Raw genomic sequence first — 18,834 nt, 5'->3', positions numbered from 1 at the left:
TCCAGATCAGACTCATTCTGAGCAATAGAGTCCAGCCGGGAGCATGGCAATGATTGTTGAATGTGGAGGCTTTTGGCTGCCTAGGCTCTGTTTTGGGTGGGTATTGGGCTCATCTACCCGCCTCTAGGTTACCTTGGATGACTCAGCCTTGTGAAGGGTCTGGAACAATCTCTGTAACTTGTTGCTCTCTCTTAAGATTTATTCATGAGTTTCTGGATTATGGCCAGTGAAGGAGCTTACATGGCACTGGAGGTGGCTCTTGAGCGTGACTCAAAATTTTATGGGTTTTTTTCAAAAACCTATTTATAATCCTGTCCAAACACATCAAGTGTCTAGGAATCAGCCTCTATTTTTGTTCAATAGAGAACAAGTCGTTTAAGGCCATATAATTTAGCAATGTGGTTGAAAGCTTAAGGTGGTAGTTTATCATAGGATGAAAGAGTTTAGTCCTGCAGATTTGGACACATCTCAGAAATAATCTCCAAGCAAGTTTCATTAAGGAAGTGGCTATATGATAGTTCAAGCCATACTAATTCAGACCCACAGCTTTCAGAAATCTGCTAAATCCTGCAACAGAGATGAAGCCTCTGTTGCCAGTCCAAGATAAATTGAGCCACTGGACAAGAGTGCAGTGAGTTTGTAGAAATCCTAGACAGGTGTCATTTAGTTTTTCCCAACATGGCTGCAGATTGAAGTGGATGTCTTATAGAGGATCACAGCAATGCTAGTTCAGTTGTTTGTAAGTCTGTGCTAATCTGCACAGGTCTGAGAATGTAAGATGGTTCAGAATTAGCTGAATGATCTCATAAAGTAGTTTGTCATAATATTTATTGTTTGGCCATTCCCTGAGGGCAGTCCAGCTAAAGTTTTTGTTCATATTATCCAGTCCATATTCATTCATCCATTCTTTCCTTCTTAGTCATCTTCTAGATCATTCTGTCGATAAGCGAAATCTTGAGAGAAAGCACTGGCTTGTCTTGCACACCACGTAATACAACTGCAGCCAATTTAATGTAATAATACGAAGAGAACAATTTACCCACATTAGCATAAGATTTGTGGGGAAATGTATCTGCTTAATACAAAGTTTAAACTGACAAGCCTGGGAAACATCCGCCTTCATAGGTCCTTCTTACCAAAGAGTCTCCCATCAGGGTTGGAGTGATAGCACAGCGGGTAGGGCATTTGCCTTGCACGTGGCCGACCCGGGTTCAATTTCCAGCATCCCATATGGTCCTCCGAACACTGCCAGGAGTAATTCCTGACTGCATGAGCCAAGAGTAACCCCTGTGCATCACTGGGTGTGACCAAAAAAAAAAAAAGCAAAAATAAATAAATAAATAAAAATAAAACCCAAAGAATCTCCCATCTTACATTCAACTGGTAGACTTGGGAAACAAGCATTTTCAGAACAAGCAGAATTCTAATAACTGCTCCAGAATGGTAGGTTTCCATACCCTGAACATCTATAGGATATACCTGCTGCTCAAAAATAAGTTCCACATAGTTTTGGCTCTGGAAATTAGGCAGTGTCCTCTTGAATGGTAAGCACTAGAACACTGATCTCTCCAGGTTCCATAGATTTAAAACCCAGCTGTCTGAGCAAAGTCGCCAGAACTTGAGAAAACATTTGGCACGCCTGCCACATTCATCAGGATATAGGACATATTTATCTCACTCCCATAATGGGAACTGAAATTCACTACTACGTTGGCCTACTGGACCACCTCTGCATTGAAAGGGGAGTCTGGCTGTTCGATTCTATAGCTTGATGGTTCGTCATTTCTTCTCTTGTAGCTACCCTGGCTTGGCACCCAAGGCATAGGTAATAAAACATGCTCAAAACTGTTACGATGGGAAACACTGGTGACGCCTAGCTGTGAATTCTAAAGCTTCAAAAGGTCGGGTGTGCTCAGCAAGATGCATGAACTCTTTGAAGACTGTTCTAAGATAGAATGATCACAGAATACACACGGGAAGTGCAAAGTCAGCACTCATCCATGTCGCCTGAAGTTTACATGTCAAATTCAGTAGCTAATGCTGACATGTGATATATCTTTACCCTGCTGAGTCTGGAGATGCACATGTCAAGGGCTGGGACGTTAGCGACTGGGCAGCATCTCAAGGGTCCTCTGGTGTGTGTGTGTGTGTGGGGGCTGCGTGTGGAGGGGTCTTCCCATTATTTTAATTAATTTATTTATTTATTAATTTTGATTTTTGGGTAACACCAAGCGATGCACAGTGGTTACTCGTGGCTCTGCACTCAGGAATTACTCCTGTCAGTGCTTGGGGAACCATATGGGAAGTCTGGGATGAAACCTGGGTCGGCCAAGTACAAGGCAAACAGCCTACCTTCTGTAGTACCCCAGGGCCCTTCCCATTATTAATGGAGGAATTCTCAATTTGGGAGGAGGAGGATTTTGCAAGAGGGCATGTTCTTTGAGACATATCTTGGGCAAGGAGTGATGCTATTAGCATCCAGTAAACCAAGTCTAGGAAAGCAGCTCCGTGGACTCAAATGTACAGCTCTGCTGATTTCCTGTCTCCCCACAGTGGAAGGATTGGCCTCCTGGAAATATTTGGAGCAGAGCGTTTTATGGTGTGTCACTTTGACAAGTGATTATTTTCTTAACTACCTGCCTAATGGAATGAAAATTACCAGTATTGCCTAGAATGAGTTTTGTGCTTTTTAAAGAAAAATATGAGAAATAACGTTTCTATCAGAGGAACCGTCCTTTATGGTTGAGCAAACATCACATTTACAGAGCACCTGTCTTTTCTGTACGATCACCTGCTCCTCATCACAGAGAACCCGTTATGTCCCCCTGAACCCTCAGGAGCCTATCATATATTTATCTTATCTCAGTGTGTAAAACTCCCACTGCGCCTCACTGTCATTGGGATCTACATCTTTGTGGATTTATCAAACATATCTGCTTTTTCCTATTAACCTGTCTGATGCATATACACAAAATATGGGATTTATGTGAAATATGTGTTTACATAAAAATGTGGTTATAAAAAGTACACATAATACTGGGTTACTTATTTATCTGGGGGGATGATTTGGGCCACATCTAGCAGTACTCAGGGCTTACTCCTTGCTTTGTCCTTAGGGATCATATCAGGGATCTTGGGTAACCATCTGTAGTGATGAAGATGAACTGTGGTTGGTCATGAGCAAGGAAAGTGCCTTAATCCCTTGACTATAACTCTGACCATAATTTTTAAAATGTTTCTCCTATTGCTAAAAAATAATTCATTGTGCACCTGTAGTACCTGTAACTATGTTCACCACATATTTTTAAGTTATTCACATTCACTTGATTTTTGTTTCAAAACAGCAATGAACCTATACCTGCTATACTCATAAGCACAGTTTAATTGCTTTTGAAAAAGAAGAAATTTGTTTTGGATCCTTTGCTTTTCCATAGGGAGCGTAGTTTGGCACAGCAGAAACACAACTCTGGGATGGAAAACGTTCAGCGTTCTTGCATTTGGAAAATAGTCCTCATGAGCTTGAAATAGTAACACTTCTAAGAGGCTGAAAGGACTTTTCATGTCATAATCTTGAAAAATGTTATTCTAGGTCTGTTTCCTGGATTAAACACACACACACACACACACACACACACACACACACACACACACACACCAGGAAGCTGGCTCTGATGAGCTCAAAAGTCTTTTTAAACCTAAAATTCTCAGATTCTGTTTTCCACCAGACAATTAGAAATGAGACAATTGGATTATGCATCCATCAGAGCAGATGTTAGGATCTGTAGCCATTTATTTCTAGGGCTTCAGGAAATTGGTAAAATTGTATGCCAAACTGTTTGAATATGTGCATTTTCCTCAAGTGGCTTTCCTCATCTACATGATAATTCCAAGAGTCTTCAGTTCTGTTGGGTGTGGTGCTGAATCCTCTGTTAGGTGTGGTGCTGATAAATCCTGGAGTACAGACTTCCACTCTGTGGAAGTAAATAGAGGAAACTCTCCTCTCACACACTCAGCGTTGGTCCTGGGGAACTATACATTAAGAGCATGCTACCAGTCTCCAGCTACCAGTCTCCATGGATTGGAGCAATAGCACAGCTGGTAGGGTGTTTGCCTTGCACATGGTAGACCCAGGTTCGATTGCTCCATCCCTCTCGGAAAGCCCAGCAAGCTACCGAGAGTATCCTGCCTGCACGACAGAGCCTGGCAAGTTCTCCGTGGTGTATTCAGTATGCCAAAAACAGTAACAACAAGTCTCACAATGGAAACGTTACTGATGCCCGCTCGAGTAAATCAATGAACAATGGGAGGACAGTGCTACAGAGCTACCAGTATCCAAGGTTCAAGGGAAACAGCTTAGACACAAGACCCCACTCTTGAGTTCTATTATGATCTCTCATCACTCAGAGCTGCCTCTGAGGTTTGGAAGAACCAACACATGACACTCATATTTCCCTCCAAATTATTGTGCCAGTACTGAAACACATCAAGGAAGACAAATGGGGAGTGCAGATAAAGTTAGCTTTATTAGAGACTAAGCTGCTGGGGAAATTGGACTTTAAGTGCGGACAAAATGGACTCAGCAATACTCCCCTTGAACTTGAAAAACTTATTCCATTTCTTCTTGACCATGCCAGACAACCACAGGTGTCTTCTTTCCTTCCTATGAACACTGTCACATCTTGGCAGATAATTGTACCCTTGAAGAGACCGAATATAACCTTGGCCATCTGTGACCCAGTCTCCCTCCTTCTTTATGACTCTCTTCCCAATGAAAGCAATGAGTGAAGGGTGGAGAACAAGTTTTCCAATATCATCCACTTTCTGAAGTGTCAGATAACATGCTGTGAGAGCTCCTTTTATTTTTTTATTTTGTTTTTGTTTTTGTTTTATTAGTGAAACACCATGACGTACAGTTGTAGACTTTCAAGTTGTTGTGCTTGGGTTTCAGTTATACAATGATCGAATACCCGTCCCACCACCAGTGCCCATTCTCCACCCCCACCAATCCCAGTATCCCTCCCACTCCCCCATCCCCCATCCCACCCTGCCTCTGTGGCAGGGCACTCCCTTTTGTTCTCTCTCTCCTTTTGGGTGCTGTGGTCTGCAGAAGAGACATTGGGTGGCAATCATGTTCGGTCTATAGTCTACTTTCAGCATGCATCTCCCATCCTGGGCGGATCTTCCCAGCACCCTTTATTTGATGCTCCCTTCTCTGTCTGAGCTGCCTTTACCCCTAGAGTGTGCAGCTGGCCTCTAAGCCATGGAGTGAACAACCTGGTATTTATCACAGCTCTTCTTGAGTGTTAGTCTCTTATTTTTTACTTTATGTTCCCCAGATGAATGCAATCTTTCTATGTCTGTCCCTCTCTTTCTGATGTTAGAGCTTGTTTTAGCGCATCAAAGTCATAAATAACACCCCCCGCCCAAGTTCAGAATACCTCTGCATCGACATCAGATTGAAATACAATATTGGTGGGAAGAGATATGATTTTTATTTTTATTTACTTATTTATTTTTGCTTTTTGGGTCACACCTGACAATGCACAGGGGTTACTCCTGGCTCTGCACTCAGGAATTACTCCCGGCAGTGCTCAGGGGACCATATGGGATGCTGGGAATTGAACCTGTGTTGGCAGCTTGCAAGGCAAATGCCTTACCCGTTGTGCTATCTCTCCAGCCCCGAGGTATGATTTTTAAAAATAGAAATAAGAGCCTACTAGCGCTATAAAAAGCAGAAAAAGAATGGATCAGAGATATATTTTTTGTTATTTTGGGGGGCCCTTTCCAGTGGTACTCAGGGGTTACTATTACTCTATATTCAGAAATTAGTCCTGGTGGTGCTCAGGGGACCACACAGGATGCCCGGGATTGAACCCAGGTTAGCTGCATGCAAGACAAACAGCCTGGATCAGAGATATTTCTGAGAGATTATTGTAGCATGGTTTGGCTTACGCATTGGATTATGCATTCATCTGAGCAGATGTTAGAATCCATAACTCTATATTTTTGTCAGTCACTTAAGGCCAACTTCTGAGCATTAGCTTGTGAGAAAGGAAGATGTGGAAGAGGTTTTCACGCAGTGCTTAGGGGACCTGGGATCTCCCCCTGGTAATCCTCAGTAAAACAGGGCAGTGGTCCAATGCAAGGGTCTAAAAGATGCAAGGAGGGCTGCTTGTGCACTGTGCTACCAGATGCCTTAACCCCTGTATGATCCCTTCGCCCCCTCTGCTAGACACTTCTGTGTAGAATGGAAACATCCTGAGAGCAAGTGCTTCAAAACAAGGAGGACAGGTACAGGAGCTAGATCAACGAATATTCTGGGACGGAGCGTCTAAAGATCTGTATGGGGAGAGACTCACACAGCTTTCCATCTTCCTGGGCTTTCACTTCTACAAAATATTCCATCCTTTAAATGTTTTCAAACTGCCCTTCCGGAAGGTTGAAGACCTACATTTTTGGGGAGGGAAGATATTCTGAAAGGACTTCAGGGTTCTTATTAGTATGGCCACCCAATACCCCAATTTGTCAGACCCATTTGTTTTATGCTTGAAGCCTAATATAACTATTGACTCCATTTCTGCTCACCCTCAAGAGCTTTCCACTTTGAATAATAAATTGTAGGTCACTCATTTTTAGCTTAATGTTTAGTTTTTTCCACGCGGTAAAATGAATGGATTTATTGTTGCTTGTGTAATTAAACCCCTTTTATGAAAGGTGATTACATGATTTCTGTCTTTATGGAGAAGCAACTAATTATAATAATAAGGCAGGAATTAATGTGCCACCTTTCACCTGACAGAACATTTCAACAACTATGTTTAGAGGACTGAATGGTGGGTGTTTAACATACTTTGAATGTATAAATGGAACAGGTGAAGTAGTATTGATAGGCAGTACGGGTATTCATGTATTAGTCGCACATAAATGGTCAGCATCTTTACATGTTTGTCTACTTGTGTTCCTATAAATTCTAATGCCTGTTTTTTGAGTGTGTGTGTGTGGGGGGGGAGACTTTTTGTTTCTTAACTCTTTCTTATCATTTACTAGGTGACAATGAGAGCTAAAATTGAGCTGTTCTTTTCAAAAGTGATATTTTATATCCTCAACTTATAAATCTTGCTTTATTTATTACCATCTTCCATCAAATTGCCCAGTATTATAGGCATGATGGTACAAAATGAATAAAATTGAATGAGGGACAAGAACACTGGTCTCTTCAACAAAATCCTGTGGGAGTGTACTCCAGCCTTGTCGGTGTGACATGAAGCCACTGAGGCCTCCCTTTGTAGATGACCTTTCTGCTAGATCCTCTGTAGTACATTCTACAATTTAGTCTGTCAACTACTACTGCTGATGTCACACACATGGCAAAGACTAGCCTAGATAAATCAAGGTGGGTGACATCTCTTTTCTCCTATTTGAAATCACAGTCAAGAAGGAGGGTTGGTGGGGTGGGACTGGCAGTATCTGGATTCACACAAGTTCCCAACACTGGTAGCCAGCCCAGACAATCCTAATATGATGGTGCTAATCATTAAAATTGGAAGTCATTTCTGAATGATTTGATAAATGGTCACTATCCCAAAACATCTCTTTTAGAGGGTCTGTTCCTAGATTCATTTACTATCCCTTCAGGCAACTTTGGATGATCCTGTAGCACTGTAGCACTGTCCTCCCGTTGTTCATCGATTTGCTCATGCAGGCACCAGTAACATCTCACAACAAATTGTGAGACTTGTTGTCACTGTTTTTGGCATATCGAATATGTCACAGGTAGCTTTCCAGGCTTTGCCCTGCAGGCGAGATACTCTTGGTAGCTTGCCCGGCTCTCCAAGAGGGGCAGAGGAATAGAACCCGGGTCGGCCACTTTCAAGGCAAGCGCCCTACTCGCTCTGCCATTGCTCCAGCCCAAGATCCAGTAAATTAGGATCTGCAAAAGCAAAGGGCTATTGGGACATTGCCCCATCTATTCTTGTTAGCTGATGCCTCTATTATATAAGCAGTGGAACATCACTCCTGATTGTTCTGTGCTATGCCCCCTGTAATAACAAACAAAACAAACACTGTCCTCCCGTTGTTCATCGATTTGCTCAAGTGGGCCCAGTAACGTCTCCATTGTGAGACTTCTTGTTACTGTGTTTGGCATATTGAATACGTCATGGGTAGCTTGCCACGCTCTCCGAGAGGGATGGAGGAATCGAACCCGGCTTGGCCAGGCTGGCTGCGCGCAAGGCGAATGCCCTACCGCTGTGCTATCACTCCAGCCCTGTAATGAAAAGGAATTTATTAGACTGTTTAAAAATTAAGCAGTAAAAGGCTAGCTGGTTCTTTGGAACAGAGTTTAATTCTTTCCAGTGTGAGTTTGTATGTATGAATGCATGTACATATGCACAGTTATGACTCTGACCCGTTTTTTGTGTGCATGTGTGTGAATTGGAAGATCAAACCCTGGTCTGATGTGTGCAGTGCACACACATTTTATGCTGAATCACATCTGTGGCCCTAGTTTTCTTTCTTTTCTTTTCTTTTCTTTTATCTTTGTTTGTTTTGGGGGGTCACACTCGGGAATGCTCAGGAGTTACTCCTGGCTCTACACTCAGGAATCACTCCTGGGAGTGCTTGGAGGACCATATGGGACACCAGGAATAGAATCCAGGTTGGCCGTATGCCAGGCAAGTGCCCTAACTTCTGTGACATCACTCCATCCTCTAATTTTCTATATTTTAGTGTTCCCCCACCTCATGTTTTTCCCTCTTGTAACCAAATAGAAGTATTCACTTTGAGCAAAATGAAGGGAATTTCTTTCAGTACTTACCTGACAGATGGTTGTCTAAGTTTTTTTTTGATAATTTTGGTGACGGTTTGGTACTATTTCTCTCCTAAATAAATTACACATAATGACCTACAGTCATTTCTCAGAACTGGTTTTGTCACGAAAAGTAGTATCTGATACTTAGCAATAGGATCAGTATCATGCCACATATTTCTGGATGAGTTTCTCTTAGCTATTCCCTTTATTTGCATATTCATGAATTCTCCAAAAACATTTGAGAAATGTCACAAAACCTAAAAAAGCTACAGTGTTCTAATTCCTATCTTTTGGGTCAGAAATATGCTTTGTACTATATAGGCAAGCAGTATTAGGTAACTAATAATTTCTGCTAAAGAAAACGATTGAATGAATGATTGATGATTGAACGGAGGCATCAGTCAGAATTTTTTCGAGCCTTTGTAGAAAATTATCCTAGAATGGCAAGTTCATAACTTCTGACTTGCCTGTTTCAATAGTTTATCTTAGTGAGAGTCAAAATTTTTCTTTCACACACAGCTAAAATTTCCCTACCTTTAGCTGAAGCTGATTTTTCCTTCCATTCTCAGGGTGGGGTTTCTTTGTCTCCATTCGTAGATCATCCTTCATGTTGGCAGAAGAAATAAAGCAGAAATAAAGCAGAAGAAATAAAGTTTGAGCATATATTAGGGTACACTTGTATTCTAGAAAACTCTACTTAATATCAAGTTTATCTCCCTATACAATAAGGGGGGAATTGTCCTATATTATTCTAGACAGAATAATGTCTCCTGCCCTTGCGCCTGGCTGTTCTCGCCAGGACCCCTTGGAGGGGGGGTGGGTTGAGTTTCCCTCCCTGCCCTGAGCAGAGCCCCGGCAGCCGAAGACCTCCAGAACCAGCCACAACTATGCTGAGACCACTCTCCATACGCATGAAGGTACCGGCAGAGGAACAAAGGCATGTGGGTCCCGGGGCTGAGATCTCCAAGCCTGCTCGGGTCGGGGCTGAGCATCCTCCACCCAGATCCTCCAAATTCTAGTAGGCAGGGGCCACACCCACCAACTGCCCCTGGTGCCGTGTAATCCCATCAATGGCCAAGACCCAGAGACTATAAAACCCAGCTCCTGGACATCTTATTATCTTATTCTTACTTTGGACAACCTGGCAGGCTACCGAATGTAACCTGCCCACATGGCAGAGTCTGGCAAACTCCCCGTGGCATACCCAATATGCCAAATACCAGTAACAATGATGGGTCTCATTCTCCTAACCCTGAAAGAGTCTTGAATATGGCACTTTTTAAAATCTCAGGGCTAGGGAGAAGGAGACATTACTGGTGCCTGCTTGAGGAAATTGACGAACAACAGGATAATCGTGATTGTGATCATGATTCTAGACAAATGACTATTTAAAAACGTTTCAAAATTGATACTCACTGCTAAAGTGAGTGAAGTCAATTTTTTTTATATATGATATCACGTTTCAGTTTTGGTATTAGGAGAGAGGGGAAATTTCATCAATATAAACATGTAGAGGGAAAATTATTTTTTCCCAAAATTTCTAGAAAAACTGTCATAACCTGTTCAACCTGTTCTCAAATCTAAAGATAAGAATTATGCATTTGCCTCCTGCAATTCTGAGATTAATCTTTTAACTTGTTTTTTTGTTGTTGTTTGTTTTTTACAAAGCTCTTTTTTTTTCTTTCTGGGGGAGGTAATGTTCAGAATTTCTGTTTTTCATATTGACTAACTTGGGACAGTTTGGAACACAGAAAGCGGTGCCCGAGGTTAGCTCTCAGCTTTCTGTTCAGGGATTACTCCCGGAAGTATTTAGAGGACCATGGATCTGAGCTTCCTACACAGAAATCATGTGTGTAATCTATTGTACTATGTCTCTAGCACAAATTTAATAAGAAAAAAATTTTTACACTGGTGTTCATGTTGCCTGCCCCATTCCTTGGACCCCCGTTCCCCTCCTAGACACTTCTTGATCGCATCAGTTGTCTTCTGACTTGTCATTTGATCAGTTAAGATGTGCTTACTGGGCTGTGGAGAAAATAATCAGGGCAATCCAGAAAGAAATTTTATCCTAAGACTCCCAATTCTAGAAATTTTAGTGCTAATTATGTACATAAAGGTACCAATGGCCCCAAAAGGGGAAACTCATGATTCCAATGAATTTTAGTTTCTATATCTTACAAATGGTTCCTGTCTACAGGGAACTTTGAAACCCATTTTTTTAAACTTATTTTCTTGAAAAAGGAAAGTGTTGTCCCTGAATTGATCATAAAAAATACCCATTTATGAAGGGTTGAACATTGAGGAACATTATTGTACAACAATGTTTACCTCTTTGTGTATCTGGATCTGATTAGTTCCTTGTCATGCCACTGTTATGGTCTGCCTTAGCAAGAAAGAGATAGAAAAGGAAAATTCAGCACATTCAATATCAATGACTTGTTGCACGTGTCCCTTTAAAACCTCTAATCTTTTTGTAAAAAAAAACTAATTCTATGATTATGAAACATATAATAATGAAGATAATTCTCCTGATACAATAAATAAACATTCATTATTCCTATTTTTAAATGTTTCTTGCATTTGACTCTCTTGAAGATCAAGACAGTCTGATCTTTTGCTGTTTCTTGCTTTTGACCTTTTCTTAAAAGATCTATGTGGACTTGAGTTTATTCACGTTTCTTTGTCACAAATATTGATTGAGTGTGTATCAATCATTTATTTATTCATTATGAATTGATCTAATAGATGTTATTTTCAGAACTGCTCCAAGTGCTGGGGTTATGATAGATATAAAAGAGAGTCCTGTATGGATGGAGTTTTTCTTTTCATTATGTATGGATGCAAATAGACAAGATTATGTCCTTGCCTCCTCTAACTTATAACAGCATAAGGGGATGCTTACATTTTCATATATCCTATTAATATTTTTCTAATCGACTGATTATCAGTTTACAGAAGGTGTTTAGCTTCAGGACTTTATAGGGGTGTATCTTACAACACCATCAAAGTCCCATTGCCAAAATAACCCCTCCAGTCACTTCTCCCAACTCTTCCTTTTCTCCAGTAAACAAACACCATTTATGATGGTAAGTGTCCACAGGTGAAAAAACAGGTGTTGGAACATTATATGACTGAAACCCAATCATGAATAACTTTGTAACTGTGCATCTCACGGTGGTACAATAAAACAACAACAAACCCTACCATATATTTCATTGGGTCTAAGAGGTATTTTTGTTGAGTAAAGACAATAAAATTATTGTTATAGTGAATATTACATATAATATCAGTATCAGTTGCAAAGGTAGCAGAAGGAATAGAATATTAAGAGGACAGTAAATAAGGGGTGAAAAGCACGTCAAGGGAAGTTTCTCAGGAAACACAAACTGTTATATAAAGAGTGAAAAGGAGCTGAATGAACTAGAGGATGGAAGAGAGATGATCTTTCAACAGAAATGCCATGGGAGAATTTCAGAATGGCATAGTTGAAAAACTGCAATAAACTCTAAATGGCAGGAGCAGAGAATGGACGATGGAGGAGAATTCTGAAATAAGGCTGCCTTGTGGGAGGACATGGCAACCTTTTGTAAAAAAAATATTTATTTATTTTGAGGTAGGATTGGACCACACCCAGCAGTGCTCAGGGCTTACTCTTGGCTCTGCACTCTGGGATCACTCCTGCCAATGATGCACGGTGAACCATGTGAGGTGCCCTTGGGACTGAACCCAGTTTGGCAGTGTGCAAGGCAAGTGCCCCACCCACTATACTATTGCTCTGGCCCTGCTCTCTCTTTTTAATAGGACTATACTTGTGTGTTTGAAGGGCAGTGCAGGGGGCCACTGAAGGTTTTCAGGCTTCCTAGGATTATTCTCAGGATCACTATTGTAGCACTATGGATAAAAACGATGGAAGGAATCTAAATGAGACTAAAGCTGTTAGGGTACATGATCGTATCTCGGGTGGTGTCAGAAAGGAGGGTGAAAGATGGGTGAATCAACACTGTTTATGAATTAGGACAACAGGTGAAAAAGGAGAACAATCGAATTATCAGACATGCATGGAAAGGACAATTCAAAGGTAACTTTTAGGATTTGTGTTCTAGATTTGGTGAGCCACAAATCTGAAGACTCGCCCCCACACTGCCTCCTTACTTTCCTGAGTTTTCATCCCTTCTGCTTCTCTCCATGTATCGAGAATTAGCGGCTATCCAGCTCCTTTGGAAAATCTTTACACATGGGAGGAGACCCTCCAACATCACAGGAGATTTTATTTTTATTATATTATTTTATTTATTTATTTTTTTCATCACAGGAGATTTTTAAGTTCTGATGAAATCTTTTGTTTCATGAAAGGCTTCCTGGCTATTTTTAAGGTGGGCCAACTGTTCTAAATTCTATTCAGTAGTGATTGTCGCTGAATGGAACACGCAGGAATCATTATTTTGGAGCTATCTATGGCTCTGCCTACATCACACTCCTAATTGATCATTAGCTCACTCATCTGTTCTACTCAAATATCAGGTTGAAATTGCTATTTTCTTTTCCTGAATTACCTAGTGAATCTTGAAGCTGACTAGAATATCACCGGTTGCTTACGTACTGTGAAAAATCACTGTATTTACTTCCATGCTGAGTCAGAAGGGGGAAAATTTGGATTGATATTTTATTTTTTTATAATGCCTTCAAGATACTGTCTGATTCATTCTTCTAACAATTTGGGAAGACAGGAAGGAAGCAGGTAAATGCTCACTTCACACAATTTTACTTAATGGGCAAATTTAATGCTGTTTGGTCAAAGATGAAAAGTGAAGAAATTATTCATGTGAAACCTAATTTAACAACATCATTCTTGGTGACATTTATGACTTGGCTCTGGCAGGAATTTTGTTTGTTATAGTGATGAGGAATGTTCTAGTCGGTGTATTTGAAGGTGATACCATTATTCCTCCATTTTTTGCCCACGTGCTTGGAGATGTTCATTCTAATGGACAGTAAGGATTAAAATTGTTTGTACTTTGCACTTTCTCTTGACACAGTGACGAGTGACACACATTTCTGATGCCTGACTTGGGATACACATGGCAGTCCTTCCGCAAGCAGAGGGAAACAAATGACCTGTCTTGGGATTTGAACTTTTGCCACTGGCCTCATTAGTATGGTGGGGTAACCAATGAGGGGAGCCATGGGCATGCAATTATACAACAGCATGAATCAAATCTGATCTAGGGCTCTGAAATTTAACCTTTAAATAGAGCCATTAGTCTTGACGTATCTTGACATAGGGGAAAATGTGGGCTTTCTCTAGAGGCATATATTGCAAAACGTGATTTGCTGTTATCTTTCATTGAAATTTATTTTTCAGATTTCATAAAGATAGAAATGTTAGTGAAACTTGAATAAAATTTAGTGCTTCTATAATTCCTGGCATTTATTTTTAGTGGTATTTATAAATATGTCATTCATCTCTGACTATCAAAGCTTTCAAAGACTTCCTTTTTAATGGTAAGGACATACTCGAACCACATCTGAATGTGTATTTGTTCACATGTGGGAGGGAATATCACTTCATAATTAGATCATAAATGTCAAAGCAATTTTCAAATGGGGGTTCCATAGACAAATTACAATGGAAGGCCATCCATGAAGGCATTGATTCAAAAGAAAAAAATGAATTAGTTGCTGTGAGCATATTTCTGTAAACTGTGATGCATTGAATTACTTTGTACTTATCAATAATTTAAAACCTGTAGAGGTAATATTGATAGAAAACTATTCAAGGAATCAAAGATGCTATGGAAATGGGCATTTTAATTACAGACTTTATTATTTTTGTAACGTCTCCATTGGAGACTTTGTTGTTACTGTGTCTGGCATATCGAATACTCTCGGTAGCTTGCCGGGCTCTCCAAGAGGGGCGGAGGAATCGAACTCGGGTCGGCCATGTTGGCCGCGTGTAAGGCGAACGCCCTACCCGCTGTCCTTGTGTTTTGGGCTATATCTGGTGGTCCTCAGGGCTTACTCATGGCTCTTTGCTCAGGGTGGAAATCAGAGAACCACAAGGGGGAGGGGGACAGGGATCGACTTGTGTCAGCTGCATGCAAGGGAAGCACTATGACAAGATAACCACTATGTTATCTCTATCTTTCTTTTTAGTACGTGTGTTTACCACCTACTCAGGAGCTACTTCCAGCTCAAGGCTCACCCTGGTGATGTTTGGGGAAACATGCAGTACCAGGGACTGAACTGGGCCTTCCCTTAGCAAAACTGGAGTCCTTTCTCCATCCCTGTCTGTGTTTTCTTCAACTGACATAACAAAGCACCATAACCTTGGTGTTGTTAACAATACCTGTATTCCCCACTGTCTTGGAGCCTGGAGATTCTGACCAAGGTTGTGTCTGGAGAGGTGTTTCCTAGTGATTTACAGACTGCTGTCTTCTTGCTGTGTTTTCACTTGATGAAGAGAGCACAAGAGCTCTCTGGTCCCCTTCTCTTCCTCTAAGGACACTGATATTGGCAATCTCCATTCCCTCCTCTTGAATTTGCTGTACACCTAACTGGGCTCTTCCAAAAATAGAGAAAAGGAGGAAAACACTTTGGGTGAGTGATCATCTCTGGTAGAGCACATTCCTTGCGTGTGAAAGAGCCTGAGTTTGACCCCGGCACTGGATAGCTCCCTGACCATCACAGGATGTAGCCCCAGGGAACTGGGTACCACTTGGTATGGCCCATCTGGGGGAAAACTTTCCCAATATTCATGTATGTATTATTGATGATTGTATATAAGATCATATGATTATAGATAGTTATATATGAATATCTCTGTGTGTGTGTGTGTGTGTGTGTGTGTGTGTGTGTGTGTACCGATATGTGAATTCGTTTTTCCCCTAGATCACCTATGGAACAGACATATATCTAGTTACTATGTGATGTTTCATTTCTTGCTAGGCTCCAAGGCCCCCATAAAGAACAATGTTTTGGGGAACCCTGATTTCACAGAGATTACAGTCCAGATGGGAAATAAATGAATAGCTATAATGATCTGCTGCTACCAGGTTGTTGAGAAGGAGGCACCAAATATTGAACAAGAGTCCTGTAATGGGGACCACCTAGCCTTAATAAGGAAAGTTCCAGAAAGAGGAAGTGATATTTGAGCAAAGATGTAAAAGGCCCATCTATGAGTAGAATGCAGTGAGGGTAAAGGAAATCAGGGTCAGAACACTGTGGGGAAAGTTCCACAGAGAAGAGGGAGTTTCCACAGTTGGATTAACTAAGAATGTTTGCAAAGGGAGAGTTTTGGATGTGCGAGTTGAGCAGAGGACAGAGGAAGAGGAACCTGGAGCCCAGAGACCCAGGCAGTTTCCAGTCGGCGGTAGGTACTCTAAGTTGAGAGAGGGCAGAGTATGTTCATATTTTTCATAAGTTACCTGCATATTGGGCTGGAGCGATAGCACAGCAGGTAGGGCGTTTGCCTTGTACGCCGCCAACCCGAGTTTGATTACTTCGCCCCTCTCTGAGAGCCCAGCAAGCTACTGGGAGTAGCTCATCCTCAGGGCAAAGCCTGGCAGGCTACCCATGATGTATTTGATATGCCAAAGACAGTAACAAGTCTCACAATTTGTTGTGAGATGTTACTGGTGCCCGCTCAAGCAAATCGATGAACAACGAGAGGACAGTGTTACAGTGCAGTGCTACCTACATATTAAAAAGTAGAAAAAAATCAAAAGAGGATTATAAGAATCACCGAAATTGACATTGGTGGTGAGATTGGTGCTAGAACACTGTATATCAAAAACTGAACGATCAATAACTTTGTGATCACAGTTTTTTAACCAAATTTTTCAAAATCAGTAATGCTTGTGCATCATGCCTCAACTCAAATACATAAACTTCAATACTAGCTAATCGTTCAGAAATAAAGTAAAAAAAATTGTAAATGTGTATTCTTTCATGAACCAGAGAACAGACTGCATTGGTGGCTAATAACTTTTGACGACAAAACTTTTATAAACACCCATTTGCACGTGTTTGTGTGGATCTAGTGTTTGCTAGATCTTAGAATAAAATTCTGTGTAGTTTTGCAAGAAACCAATTTCTAATGTGACTGCACCATTTTGCACTCTTCTCAGTAGTAAATGAATGTTGTTCTGCATTCTCGTTAGCATTCGTGCTTCCCAGTTTTCAGACTTTGGGAAATCTAATAGGTGTGTAGTGCTCAATAGGCATTTTGTAAGTGAATCCCACCAACATAATGGAGCTGCATTTCAGAAAGCACTGAAATAGCTGAAGATTACTTGGTTAAATGGTCTGTATATCCGTTATTGACTTCAATATATCAGAGCACAGATACCATCTTTTTTTTTATACTTTTCTTTTGGTTTTTGGGCCACACCTGGAAGTGCTCAGGAATCACTTCTGGTATTGATCAGGGGACTATCTGGGGCATTGAGAATTGAACCCAAGTCGACTTCATGTAAGGCAAGCATCCCACTCTCTGTATTATCTCTCTGGCCCTGGACGCAGTCAATATAATGTGGACACATCAGGGGCCATTTCTATGTTCCCTACTCCATTTTTATTGTTCATTTATCCTTCATCTTCATAGAGCAGGAAGCCATGCTTTTTAGCCACCAGTGATTTTTTAAACATTTCTTTCTGTTTTAATGAATTCACAGTAGCTCGCTTGACTGCAGAAAAATAATTGATGACAATTATTTTTTTAAAATGAATTGTCCTTAACTTTGGCTCATAAAAATATTAGCTGTGTTTTTGCCGAGACAACAAAAAGTTCAAATTATTGAAAAGACTGCTGACCACAATTAGCTAAGAATACCAGTTTAGCTTCATCTGGAAGTTATCCTGCCGTAGCACTGAACTCGTAAATACAAAAAGAGAAAAGGCTAAGCGCATGGATTTTAATGCATAAAAATGGAGGCAACAGTGAATTGTTTTAAATGCTCACTTAGGTTTAATTTTTCAAGGTTTATAACTAAGATCTATAAAATCAGGAAATAAATATAAAAGGGTTCTATAAAATAGCATAAAACATGTTTTTAATAAAGGTTGAACAAATTTATACAAGGTAAAGTCCTTTTATTGCTGGGTAAGTGCTTAATAGGAATAGCAACCTATAGTAACTACTAGTAATTGTGCCTGTTTTCAATTTGCGATTGCTTGTCATGAGTAGAGCAATCCTCACACTGTTTGGTTCATTTGTCTTCTGTGCTAGAAATAAGAGCAGAGACCATATGCTTTTATTTCTGTGCCCAACCCCCACCTTTGCCAAACTGGTACTTTGTAGGTTCTTAGAAATACACCACACTCAAAATAAACTTAATTTAATCTTAAGGAAAGATCAGAAAACCTAAATGAAATATTCTACAAATTATTGGTCTGCACCTTTCAAAAATGTAAAGGCCATGAAAGACAAAGAGAGATATGGAACGAAGAGGTAGGACAGTAAGGTGTGCAGAATTCATGATGCTGAAATAAATGCCAAGCCAGGATACATAAACCAGCAGGTCCATGAAAAGAGAAGGGAAGGGGAGGGAAGATGAAGGGGGGTGGGGAAAGGAAAGGGTATCACATGTTTCTGTCATGTGTTTAAAACCTCTACTTGGTTGTGGAGCATGGTGATGGGCTCTGGAGCAGATGAGACCCAACCTTGCAAAGCAACCCAGAAGTGAAGCCTCGAAAGAGAGAGTCTTGGCTTACAGAAAGGTTCAACCACAGGCTAAGCACATGGATTTTAATGCATAAAAGTGGAATATCCTTTTTTATGCATTATATCTGGGCAAAGTTGGCAAGAACACGGTGTCAGCCATTACCAGGTGTTTGACCTTGAGCCTCGCTCGACCTCCAGGTCACATGTGCCCAAGACACAGAAACTGTCACGTATGCTTAGCAGGTCATCCTAACTGCAGCATCTAGCCTTGATTGGGATTGGACTGGAGCAAAGCAGAGTTGGAAAGGTCATAGGCCAACAACGCTAGACTGACTGTGGTTGAACCTTTCTGTAAGCCAAGACT

General features: G+C 40.9%; 1 pseudogene; it reads right to left on the bottom strand.

The window, feature by feature from the left end:
- Positions 1–332: 332 nt before the first annotated feature.
- Positions 333–18,834, bottom strand: part of LOC130018164 (F-box/LRR-repeat protein 4-like) — a 140,069-nt pseudogene continuing 121,567 nt past the window's right edge.

Source organism: Sorex fumeus, unplaced genomic scaffold (genome assembly GCF_029834395.1).
Source record: "Sorex fumeus unplaced genomic scaffold, SorFum_2.1 ptg000240l, whole genome shotgun sequence".
Lineage (NCBI taxonomy): Eukaryota > Metazoa > Chordata > Mammalia > Eulipotyphla > Soricidae > Sorex > Sorex fumeus.
This window is presented reverse-complemented; position numbering and strand designations above follow the sequence as displayed.